General features: G+C 52.0%; 1 long non-coding RNA gene across 1 annotated transcript; it reads left to right on the top strand.

The window, feature by feature from the left end:
• Window positions 1-416: 416 nt before the first annotated feature.
• LOC119151860 lies at window positions 417-3,742 on the top strand. The gene is made up of 3 exons (XR_005105581.1): window positions 417-1,084; window positions 2,300-2,562; window positions 3,064-3,742. It is a non-coding gene; the product is annotated as an uncharacterized LOC119151860 (long non-coding RNA).
• The last annotated feature ends 7,240 nt before the right edge of the window (window positions 3,743-10,982 follow it).

Genomic DNA, 10,982 nt, shown 5'->3' with positions numbered 1-10,982 from the left:
TCTCCAAAGCATCACGTCTGGGGGACCAGCTGTAGAGAAAAGCCAGATTTCAGGTAAGTGCAAATTCAGCTGGTTTGGGGAAAGTACTTATGAACTATAAAAACCCAAAATTTGTTCCCCAAACTGTATAAGCTGCGCTGGGGAACCGTTATCAGGGCAAAACCGACCCATCCTCCTCTCACTTGCCTTGTCTTGGTATGAACGTGTGAGTGGGAGGAAAGTCAGCGCAGTCAGCTGAGCTACGGGAAATTCAGAGAGCATGGGGAAATACATGCATTAAAAAAAAAAAAAAAAGAAGAGGGTAAATTCTGTGAAATTATATCAGCAATGCGAATTCTACTCTTGCTCTTGTATTGCAACAGAATTGCGCGGCTCGCTTTTGGCCTGGATGGTGTAACACTGGCTGGCGCAGCACAAGGCAGAATGTGCCCTTGGGGTGGCAAGTCACCGGCGCTGTGACTCACAGGGGTTGCACCCAGTCGGGGTCCTGCCCACAGCAATATGTGAGCAAAAGCAAAGCGTGGGGCAAGGGGAGGAGGCAGACGGTGCTGTGACTTCCCCGGCTGCTTTCTCCTCAAGGCAGGGCAGCTTTTGGGGTTCCTACCCCCGGCTAGCACAGGCAGCTCCGGCCCCAGCTGAGCCCCCGTAGCACAGCAGTTGGGGTGCAGCTCTGGGGTGCTGTGGGAAGGAAGGTGCTGGCTGAGCAGCACCCTCCTAAATCTGAAGGCAAGGACTCTGCGGTAAATTAAACATGCCGTGAAGAACTGGCAAAGCAGCCCGCGCGCCGGCGCCTTGCTTTGTCTCGGAGTAATTTAGCAGGCTTTAATGAGAATTCGTTCACATTATATTGTGAATAGCCGCTTTTATGGGAGACAAGAGGTGATGAACTAGTCGGAGCGGAGACGACTGGCACAGATGCCACCATGCATCATCGCTCCCCGCTCCCCCTCGTGCCAGGGCTGCCGCAGAAGCACCCAGGGAAGGCTGGTGATGAGCAGAGATGGAGCAGAGGGAAGGGAAAGAGTGGGCTCAGCTTCTGCAGGGACAGACCCAACCTCTCCACCCCCTCAGGGTTGGAGGAAAGGTAACGGGGTTGTTCGGCTGTAGCTACAGGGCCAGCCATCCCACCGGTGAGTGGCACTGCCATGATGCTCTGGGGACGCGGGGCCAGGCAGGCTCCCCACGGAGCAGCCCTGGGACCCCCACCACAGGGTGCTCCCACCTGCCACAGGGACAAGCCCGTGGCAGCGAGAAGGCTCGGAGGCATCGCTGCTGCCGGAGCCGTGGGGTCCCGGTGAGGGGGACGCTGGTGGCACCGTGCCCGCTGCCTCCGCCGGCGAGGACAGAGCCCCAGGACAGCTTTGCTTCAAGAGTGGCTGAGTCCATACAATTAGAGACTGATGCGAGGCGGCGGGATTCAAAACCCTAATTTGGCCTGATTAAAGCTTAATGATTCCAGCTTAATGATTAAAGAAATGCCCCAATTTCCTCTTTCCAAACAGCCCTCGCTGCCAAAACTCAGGTGGAGAGGACACGCATGGGGCTGCAGCTTGTAGAGACAACATGGAAAAAAATCCGGATTTCAATGGCTTGGGCACAGAGAGAAGGATTCATGCAAACAGATGAGCCAGTTAGCTAACGAAAGGGAGAAATTAAAGTGTTTTAATGAGGATTTCAGGATGAATAACAACCTGGCGGACTCTCAAGCAGAAGAGAGTTGTTGTCTGCAGTAATGTGAAGGGCAGCAGAGTCCAAGCTGGTGAGGGCGGGCTGCAGCCCCAGCTCCCCCCATCGCCCCCCGCCAGGCTTGCCAGCCGAGCGTCGCAGGGCTCGGGGCAGATGCACAAGGGGCCACAACGCAGGAAAATGTTCCAGCTCTTTCCAAAAAGCACTTCAGCATCACGTGAGGCAGCTTCCCTGGAGAAGCGCAGGCAGAAAATAAAACTATCCATCTGCGCTCGAGCTCTGGACCCCATTAGATCGGCGATCGGTGGGGGGAGAGGGGGCGGCCTCAATTCACACAAGGTGCTCTCTTCATGAAAGCATCTTTTGATTATGTTATTGCAGCTATCAAAATATTGCAGAGTTCAGAGCATTCCTCAGGGATCCCCGAGCTCTTCAAAGACCAGAGGACTATGGCTGGGGAAAAAGAAGCCTTTAATTATATCGGCTTCCATGCTTGTTTCTGCCGTGGAGTTCCTTAAAAAAAAATGGGGTTTAATGAGAAGAAACACATATGGCTTCATTGTTCAAACACGGAAAAATAAAGCCGATTTTTTTTTTCTTCTTTTTTTAATAGATGTGCAAGTTTCTTTTAGGCCCTATGGTATCATCCAAGGCTGCATACCACGGGGCTCTGGAGCACAGAAACCGTGCGCTGCGTAAATCAAAGCCCAGCTGCAGAGCTGCCCTCCCATCTCCACTCCGGGCAGAAGCTTTTCCTCTAAATCCCAGCCCAGCCCCAGCTGACGCTTCCACCATTCCCCATCGCTTTCACACACTCCAGCAGTGTTTTCCTCCTTCCCAGCTACTCCAGACTATGCAAGACCCCATGGCAGGATGGTAAGATTTCAGCGGGGCATTCTGCCACAAACCCAGTCATTTTGTTCAGATGTTCATTTGAATTTAAATGTAAAAGGCTCATTTTTATCCCCAAACGTAAATAGCAAATAGCAGAGCCGTGTATTACACAACAGAAAGCATGGGCCAACCCTACATTTTAAAGAACATATTGAGCACATTCTTCTAATAAATGATCCTATCTAGCAATCTTAATTAATGGGCTAGCATGTAGTGCAGCCCGCTGAATAAAGTATCGCTATCAGATCTGCAATGCTTTTGGAAGCTTTGAGTACTAATAAAGAGTGTTTTGTTCAAGAACTCACAGGGAACAATTACAAATAATTGCCAAGAAGGGCGTGTGCCTCATTTAAGTGACTACATACTAAAAATGATGAAGCAGAGTTAAAAAAAAATATAAAATCATAATTATTATCCACAGTAAGAGTGCCTAGCTTTGACACAGCAATTTCTGTCCTTCCCCACCTCCCTCCCTGCTCCCAGTGTTTTGCAGGATGAGCAGGCTGGATTCTCATGGGGCTGCTGAGGAGTGAGGAAGTTTCTGTAACCACGCAATAAATCACAGCCAGAGTCTGGGATATAAATTTGGACATTCTGATATATGCCCTGATGTCCCTCCCAACGCGCGCCCCCAGCCCACTCATCTGCAGTTGTTTGCTGCGAAGCCGCAAATCTGCGAAGCCCCAACGCTGCTCTGCAAAAGGCAAGGGCAGGCGACGCTAGCCATTGCTGCAATCGAGCTAACGAGAGAGCCTGCTCATTAACGCACCAGCCCTAACATGATGTTTCAAATGCACACAGCACATGAAGAGCAGCGCTGCAGGGGAAGAGGAGCAGGTTGATCCCGTTGTTTTCTAGCCCAGCAGTTTTAAACCCGCCACGATTCTGTGAGTCTGTGATGCTGCTGGGACGTGCATCCCGGAGCGAGGGCTGCTCGGCACCGGCACCGGCGCAGAAGCAACTGTGCCTGTGGGGTAATGAGTGGTGGGAGCAGCCAGAGGCATGTGGTGTGAAGGAAAAGTAGCTACAGAGTTACAGACACCAGATCTCACCACACCAGACCTTTGCCCAACGTTTAATGTAAATGACAGCAGCCGTCTGTGCATTCATAGAATCACAGAATGGTTTCGGTGGGAAGGGACCTTCAAGACCACCCCGTCCCACCCCCCTGCCACGGGCAGGGACACCATCCCCCAGCCCAGGTTGCTCCCAGCCCCGTCCAGCCTGGCCTTGGGCACTGCCAGGGATGGGGCAGCCACAGCTGCTCTGGGCAGCCCGTACTAGTGCCGCGCCAGCCACACGGTGAAGCATTAAAGGAGTGATTTTGGTTTAAGATGCCCCCTTCCAGCCCACGTCACACGCCGGGTCGAGAGTTAATGAGTCACCCTGGAGGGGCTGGAGCTGCAGGAGGTGCACCCCGTTCCCCTCCAGCGGTGAGGCAGCGCTGAGCCTGCCTGTGCCGGCAGTACAGCCACAGAACCTGCATCCCAACCACCAAGTCCTTCCCCGAGGCTTTGCCTGAGAGATCCCTCACAGATCCCGCTGGGATCTACTTTTCTAACCCATATGACAGCAAGAGGCAGAAAATTTATTTCTGATGGAAAAAACAAACCCACAAACCAAACCAAGAAAACTCTTAAGAAAAGTCACTCACTGTAAATAAAAGATTTTCTGGGAATGTTTCCCCATCTTCCTCCCTTGAAGCTATGAAGCAGGCTGGGATTTTTTCACCCTTTTCCTGAAAATCAGGATCTCCATGCAAAGTTTGAGCTTCACAGGGGACCACGTTCACTACCAAAATACTTCACCTGTGCAAACACTTACAATTAAACAAAAAAAATGGTTTCCCAGAAAGCATTAAAATCTACCTGAATCCTCTGAGTTTTAGACTTTCCTGATTCCACATTATCAAAAAAAACCCAAAAAAACCAAACCCCAGAGCTTTCCAGGCTGACTGCGAGCACGTCGTTTTCCAGCTGGAGCTGGGAACAGAGTAAAGACGAGCAGTGCCTTGGGAATTTCTCTCACGGCACTCGATATTAATATATCCCCTTTAGTAACCTGCCTGCCTTGGTCCTTTCTAACAGTAAGTACGGTATCAAGTCAAGTCAAAGAAAAACCTTTAGAATGACCTCTCATGTTAGAAGGACTTACAAAGAGCAACTTCTTGAAAGGTTATAGCTGCAGCATTGGCATTTTAGCTGCCAACTTCTTTACACTCCTTGCTTTACATGGCAACAGGGGGGAAAAGTCTTAAACATACAGCAATTCCCTCCCCCAGTCAGCAGGACACCGGCACTACAATGCACAAATTAAAGCTCTGGCAATAACGAGCAGCGGAGATTGGAGACGTAGCCACCAATGCCAAAAAAGGCACATTTAAAGCCACCATAAAGACATAATTTTTCTGTGTTTTCACATGCAAATAATAAGCCAGGAGAGCAGCATCTCTGGCACGGAGAGCAAAGCAGGGTTCACAACATGCCGAGCCAAGTGTGTGGCTGATAAAGTTTAGCTGGAGAAAAGCTCAGACGTAGCATGTATGCCATCACGCTCCGGGTCTGGAGCCGACCCCATGCTGGGAGACCCCACATCTGGGGCACCCCCGCATGCTCCCCCAGCACCACAATCCCCGTGACCACCCAGGGTTGGGGACAGAGGGGTTTGCCCCATCCTCCAAGCCAGAGAGCTCGCCTCTTGCTAAAGCCCAGAGCCACCACACCTCGTGGCTCAGGATCTGTTTCCAGCGGGACACTGCGGCAGGCATCCCCGCCTCCGGAGCCTGCCTTCCCCCACAGCGAGCCAAAGCTGACACCTGCAATGATTCAGGGGCTGGTGAATCCACGATTAAAGGCCAGTTATAAATCCAGCTCACCTACCAGCCGAGGCCAGGGCAGAGCACGGGTCGCAGTGGGATTTAATGCCAACAGCATCGCTGCAGCCCCAGTGCCCGGTGAAGGCAGCACCAAGCTTGCAGCTCACGCATGCTCCTCAGCTGAGGCTGAAGATGTGCTCCCATGGCAGCCTGCGCGGATGCAGGAGCAGTCGGTACGTGCTCACCGCAGGGCCCTTTCTTTTTAGGAAGGAGCTACTTCAAAGCTGCCAGAGCTCTGGGCTACGTTACTGCAAAATGCTTAACAAGTCCTGTGCCAGAAAATAGCTCAAATACTGTGGTAAAAGCCGCGGCGGCATCGGGGCCCAACATGCTCCACCTGCCCAGGAGATGCTCCCGGCAGCGCGTGGAGCCAGGCAGAGATGCAGCAGCAGGTCCTGCGTGGCCAGAGGAGGATTTACACAAGTGCTGTAGTACCCTGGGACCCAAACCAGGCTCCAGCAAGAGGCATGTGGTGCCATGTCCTGTTACTGCTTCTGCAACACGCACACGGGGTTTCGGCTACAAACATCTCAGTTTGATTTCATCAGGCAGGAATGTTGTGAACTTCAGTTTAAAGAACAATTTTTTTCTTGCAGTTGCTTCTCCTGGTAGAAGTGGCTCAGTTTTTCAAGACTCGCTTTTTTCCAAAATAAAATAAGAAGTTAACTATTAAAATGAAGTAACCCATTGCCACATTTATTTCCCTATTGCAGCGTTTCAGAACTTAGAATAAAAAAAGGAAAGGGGCACCTTTAAAACTTTAATACCATTTAAATGTTCCAGTCTCACTACTGCACCAGATCGTTCAGTAAAGTAGCTAATTAAAAAATGGCTGCTGTGATGACAGACTAGATTAATAGTTTTTGAAGAGCAGCCAGTGCACCAACTGCTCCTGTAGCCATGATGAAAGCTAATAATGTAGAAAATTCTGCCAATTCTTTTAATTCATGAATATTTAAGCCTGTGAAAAATCTGTCAGATTATAGCACTTTTCTGGTGATTTTCTGCTTAAGTACATTTATGGGCAAATGCCAGTTGCTCAAGAAACTTCAGTGGAAGTTTTATTGTTTGCATCGCCAGAGCCCTTTCCCCTCTCCTTCAGCTGTTTAACCCCTGCCAAGGCTGCCAGAGCCAGGCGAGCCGGCTGCTCCCGACAGTGGGGCATCCAGGGGGGCATGGGCACGGCAATGCTGTACCCCGGCTGCCCCCCTTGCCGGAGCGAGGGAATAGGATGAAGCTTTTGGGTTACGCACCAGGATGGGAAGAAACCCACAGATGATTCTCATTTAGGGATGTCTTTACTGCAAGAAGCAAAGAAATAATTGTATTTCTTTTTATTGGAGCGCAGTTCCCTTGTGTCTCCTGCCTGGGCTCTCCCCAAGGAGCAGGGGCCAGGGGAGCCACGGGCTTTTGTGCTCTCCCCATTAGCCCCGTGTAATTAGACAAAGGGGCTGGCAGCGGGAGCGCGAGCGTGGCCACGGCAGGTCCCGGCAAAGGGGTCGGTGCTGGCACTGGCCGCGGGCTCGCCTCCCAGCTGGCTCCAGCGAGCCCCAAAACAAGAGACTGTCTGAAGCCACGAGTGGTTTATTGGCAGCAGATTCCCTGGCAGTTCCTCAGCGTGCTCCTTACTGGTGGGCTGCACGCTGCTGCCGTGCCAGGTGACTCATTTTACAGCTATTTAAAAAATAAAAATAAATACGCCTGGTGGAAACGTAACCAGCTTCTCTGCTCCTCGAAGCGCTGGAGGCTGATGCATCCTGCAAGCGTGTGGTGCGGCGAGCACGGGGTTATCCTCGAGATCGCCGCAGATGGGATGCTCTTTTCCATCATCTCCGGTACTTTTCCCACCAAACCGGCCTGGTTCTCAGTGCTGAACTGCAGACCTTGTTCTGTCAGCTAGAACTGGAGCAGAATAAAGTCAAGCAGGCAGCAACAGCAATGGCCCTTCTCCTCTTCTCCTTTCCCATCAGGAAAGTTTACTTGGGATGTGGGGGAAGAGCCACGGGCAGCACAGCGTGCCAGTGGGATGCGGCCACAGTTTGGTCCTTTGCTCTCCAGCCCAGATGCTCCCATGGCAGGGATGAGCAGGTGGCAGGGCACGGGCAGCTTGCCCTGCACACAGGCAGCATGAAGGAGGGCAAGGTGGAGAGGGAGGCAGCAAAAAGTGGGGAGGAAAAAAAAAAAAGAGATGCTCAATGACCTCGTTTCAGAATATTTCAAGAATGTGAAACACAGAGCAACTTTGAAACAAAAATGAGGAAACTCCACCAAAATTCAGAACATGTCACCTAAAGCTGAAAACATAGTTTATCATCCCAAAGGGCTGGCGAAAGGGAAGTCCACCATGGCGTGGCACGCCGGGAAGGCTCACACTTCCAAACCTTGACTCCACATCTCCTCCGTGCTGCCAGGTTACATGAACCCTTTAAAATGTTCCATAACCATCACTGTGTAATTAAGTGCTTACAGGATTTACAAGTTCTTTGTTGCACGGTGGGGAACAGCTCCTTGAAAGCTCTCAGAGTTTACTGGGTCAGCCTAACCCAAAGGTCCTCACCTCCAGGAATAACTGGCCAACCTGGGCTGTGCGAGTCCACTGGCGCTTGGGAGGAGAGGCTGCTGCCAGCTCCCTGTCCCACGACAGCCGATCAGGCAGCGCTCATGGGTGCTCTGTCCAGGTGCCACGCTGGGAAGGAGCTTTACAGGCCTGGGGGGACTTAAGACCTTCACTGAGGGCCGGGGTTTCTGCTTGGCTGCCGCGGGGATGCACGCATCCACAGTGGGATGGAGGCAAACCTGGAGCACAGCAGAAAAGGCAAAACCTCCCTTCCTCTCCTCGTCACAGACCTTCAGCCACTTACAATGTCACTTCAGCTGAGTAATAAGCAATTATGATTTAATTACTCCAATGCTCTTCAGCAGAATTTTCTGAATAATAATAGTCACTTTTATGGCACCTCATTTATCCTTCTTCCTCTTCATCTGGATTTATCCTGCACCGTGGTGAGTCTCGGCACCACCGGAGCCGCTGGAGCCGGTCACCTTGCCTCCCGCTCCCACCGCTCCTCTGTGCCTTTGCTCTTCCCATCACACCCCCCTTTGCCATGGCACGGCGGCAGCAGCGACGGCAGGTTTGCAGCCACACACACACCCGTCCTGGAAACTTGCGGCTCAGAGAGAACACGACAAGTGCCGCTAATTCATAAATATTTAACACCCAAATCTGCTGCCTCCTGATAGATTTTCCCAGAGTTTCTATTCTAATACATATTCCACCCCCTTCCCCTCCCCACCGGCCCTCCTCAGGTTTTTTTCCCTTCCTCTTTGCCGGGCACTAATCCAAGTGCTGAGATGACTGTTTCACTTCCCTGCTGTCATCAGTTGTTTTTATCTTATCTGGACCGTGGATGCCAGTCAGCAACCCGCTGCGGTCTTTCCAGTTGAGTCCTGACCTCCGCAATCAGCCTCAAGATGTCCTGTAACAAGCAGATACGGTTACTCAACTTGTCCATCAGCACTTCTGGAGGGGGAAAAAAAAAAAGAGAAAAAAAAAGAGAAAATCCCCACAGAGGACAGAGCTGACAGCTCAGGGTGGGGAGCTGCTGGGAGCACGGCAGCTCAGCGCTGGGCAGGCTGCTCCGGAAGGCTGGGCTGGGAATTCTGTGCCGAATGGGGCTAGTGGTGGTGCTGGTGCTGCACAAGCCCGGAGGTATGCGGGTGTTCCTGCGGGTGGGGATGCTGGCCCTGCTCCAGGACCCTTCGGCAGCAGGGCATGGCACAGCATGGCCTCCGAACCAGGGCAAGGGACACTTGCAGGACAAACTTCAGAGTCTCAGGGGGACTGGCAGCAGCAGGAGGATGCTCTGCCATCCTGGGAGTTCCCTGCCACTCCCCACCCTACTCAAACTGCCTCTGGCACATCTGCTCCATGGTGTCCATGCTTGGCCAGACCTCAGTATGCTGTCCCCATCCTGCCTGGAACTGGAGTTATCTCCTTCACGGTGCCCCACTGTCAATCAGATCCCCCTTTTTCCTCCCAAACTGGTGCTTCTTCCCTCCTTCGCTGTGCTTTGCATGCAGGAGCACCCACGTATGGCCTGGCTGCGAGGAGAGGAAGAACATCCACCTGGCAAAACAGAAGGACACAGCTTTTTTCCAGCCTGCAAGATGCCAGTACCACCTGGATCAAGGGGGCTGGGACTGACAGACCCCAGCGAGCACAGCAGGCAGCACCGGGGGCTCAGCCTGAACTCCAGCCGGGTGCTCAAAAGGAATCGGAGTGTTCCACGCTCTGCTGCACTCAACCAGCAAAGCAGCATCATACAAAGAGCCACACAGAGCAAGAGGCACCACCAAGAGTACACCTCCCTGCTCTTGAACACCCTTCCTTCTCACCACACTAGGAGTGTGCAGTTGGTACATCATTTGTTGGACATTTCAAGCACACAGAAAAGGGTTGAGGTTTTCCCTCCAGAGTGGGAACCTAGATCTGGGGACTAAAAGACTTATTTTCTGAAGCTATCCTGTCTGGACTCTTGGGCGAATTCAATGTGTCCCCTTCTCCCTCATCCAGACCCCGAGGACTGAGGCCACCCTTTGCAAGATGAACCCCTTGGAGGGAGCCAACCCTTTCCCTGCACCTCACTGTCACTTGGGAAAGCATCAGCAGAGTTTATTGCTCTGACCTAGGAAAGCGCTCCTGCAGGCAGTGTGCCTCCAACTGCCCTGGGATATGTTCTCCTTCAGGTTGGACCACTGCAAGTTGGGTGCCCTGTGGGGCCAGCCCAGAGCCTGGTGCTGCCGTGTGCCAAAGGGACACGCACAGCACCACAGAACGGGGATGCTCACTGGTCATACGCTGAACACAGCAGCAGCAGCAGTGATTTAGAGCAGAGATTCGTTTCTCCCATCTCCCACAGCACCCAGCAGCAGAGTGAGCACCAGGAGCAGAGGGAGTGCTGGATGATGCTCCCTTGCGCCCTGCCCAGCCTCAGCTGCTCCGGAGCCAGCGGCTGCATCCAGACCATCGCCCTTCCCAACTGCCTCGTCCCCTTCCCGACTTGCCTCCAGCATCTCATAGCACCGATTTCCACAGTTAATTTATCAGTTTAATAACGGCATCATCAAGAAGGGTGAAGCAAGGCTAGCACTGAGCCAGCTCAACTTTATATCACCCAGAGTAAAAATGTCATGTAAGATTTACTCAACATGTATTTTATCAAAGTGCTCAAGTGCTGAAGTAAAAGGGCTTTTAGTTACAGCAGATTGAAGGGGGTGGCATGTGGGGAAGGAGGAGAGAACGGATGGATTTTAGCTCTGCCAGAAGCTCTTGTTGCTTTTGCATCAACATCTTTATTTTCTAAGAGAGGATTTAAGACCTTGTTGTGTATAAACAACCAAGACTAGAGGAACTCGAACGGTGAGGAACTGTAAAAGGTTATACTGAAAAATGCTATTAGTCTGCATGAAATAAGATTCTTCTTGGAAACATGACACTGAACATTTAAGGGAGGGGGAGGAATAGCTG

The sequence above is a fragment of the Falco rusticolus genome, chromosome 7 (genome assembly GCF_015220075.1).
Source record: "Falco rusticolus isolate bFalRus1 chromosome 7, bFalRus1.pri, whole genome shotgun sequence".
Taxonomy (NCBI): Eukaryota; Metazoa; Chordata; class Aves; order Falconiformes; family Falconidae; genus Falco; species Falco rusticolus.
Note: the sequence above shows the minus strand (reverse complement) of the source record. Positions and strands in the feature narration are given on the sequence as shown.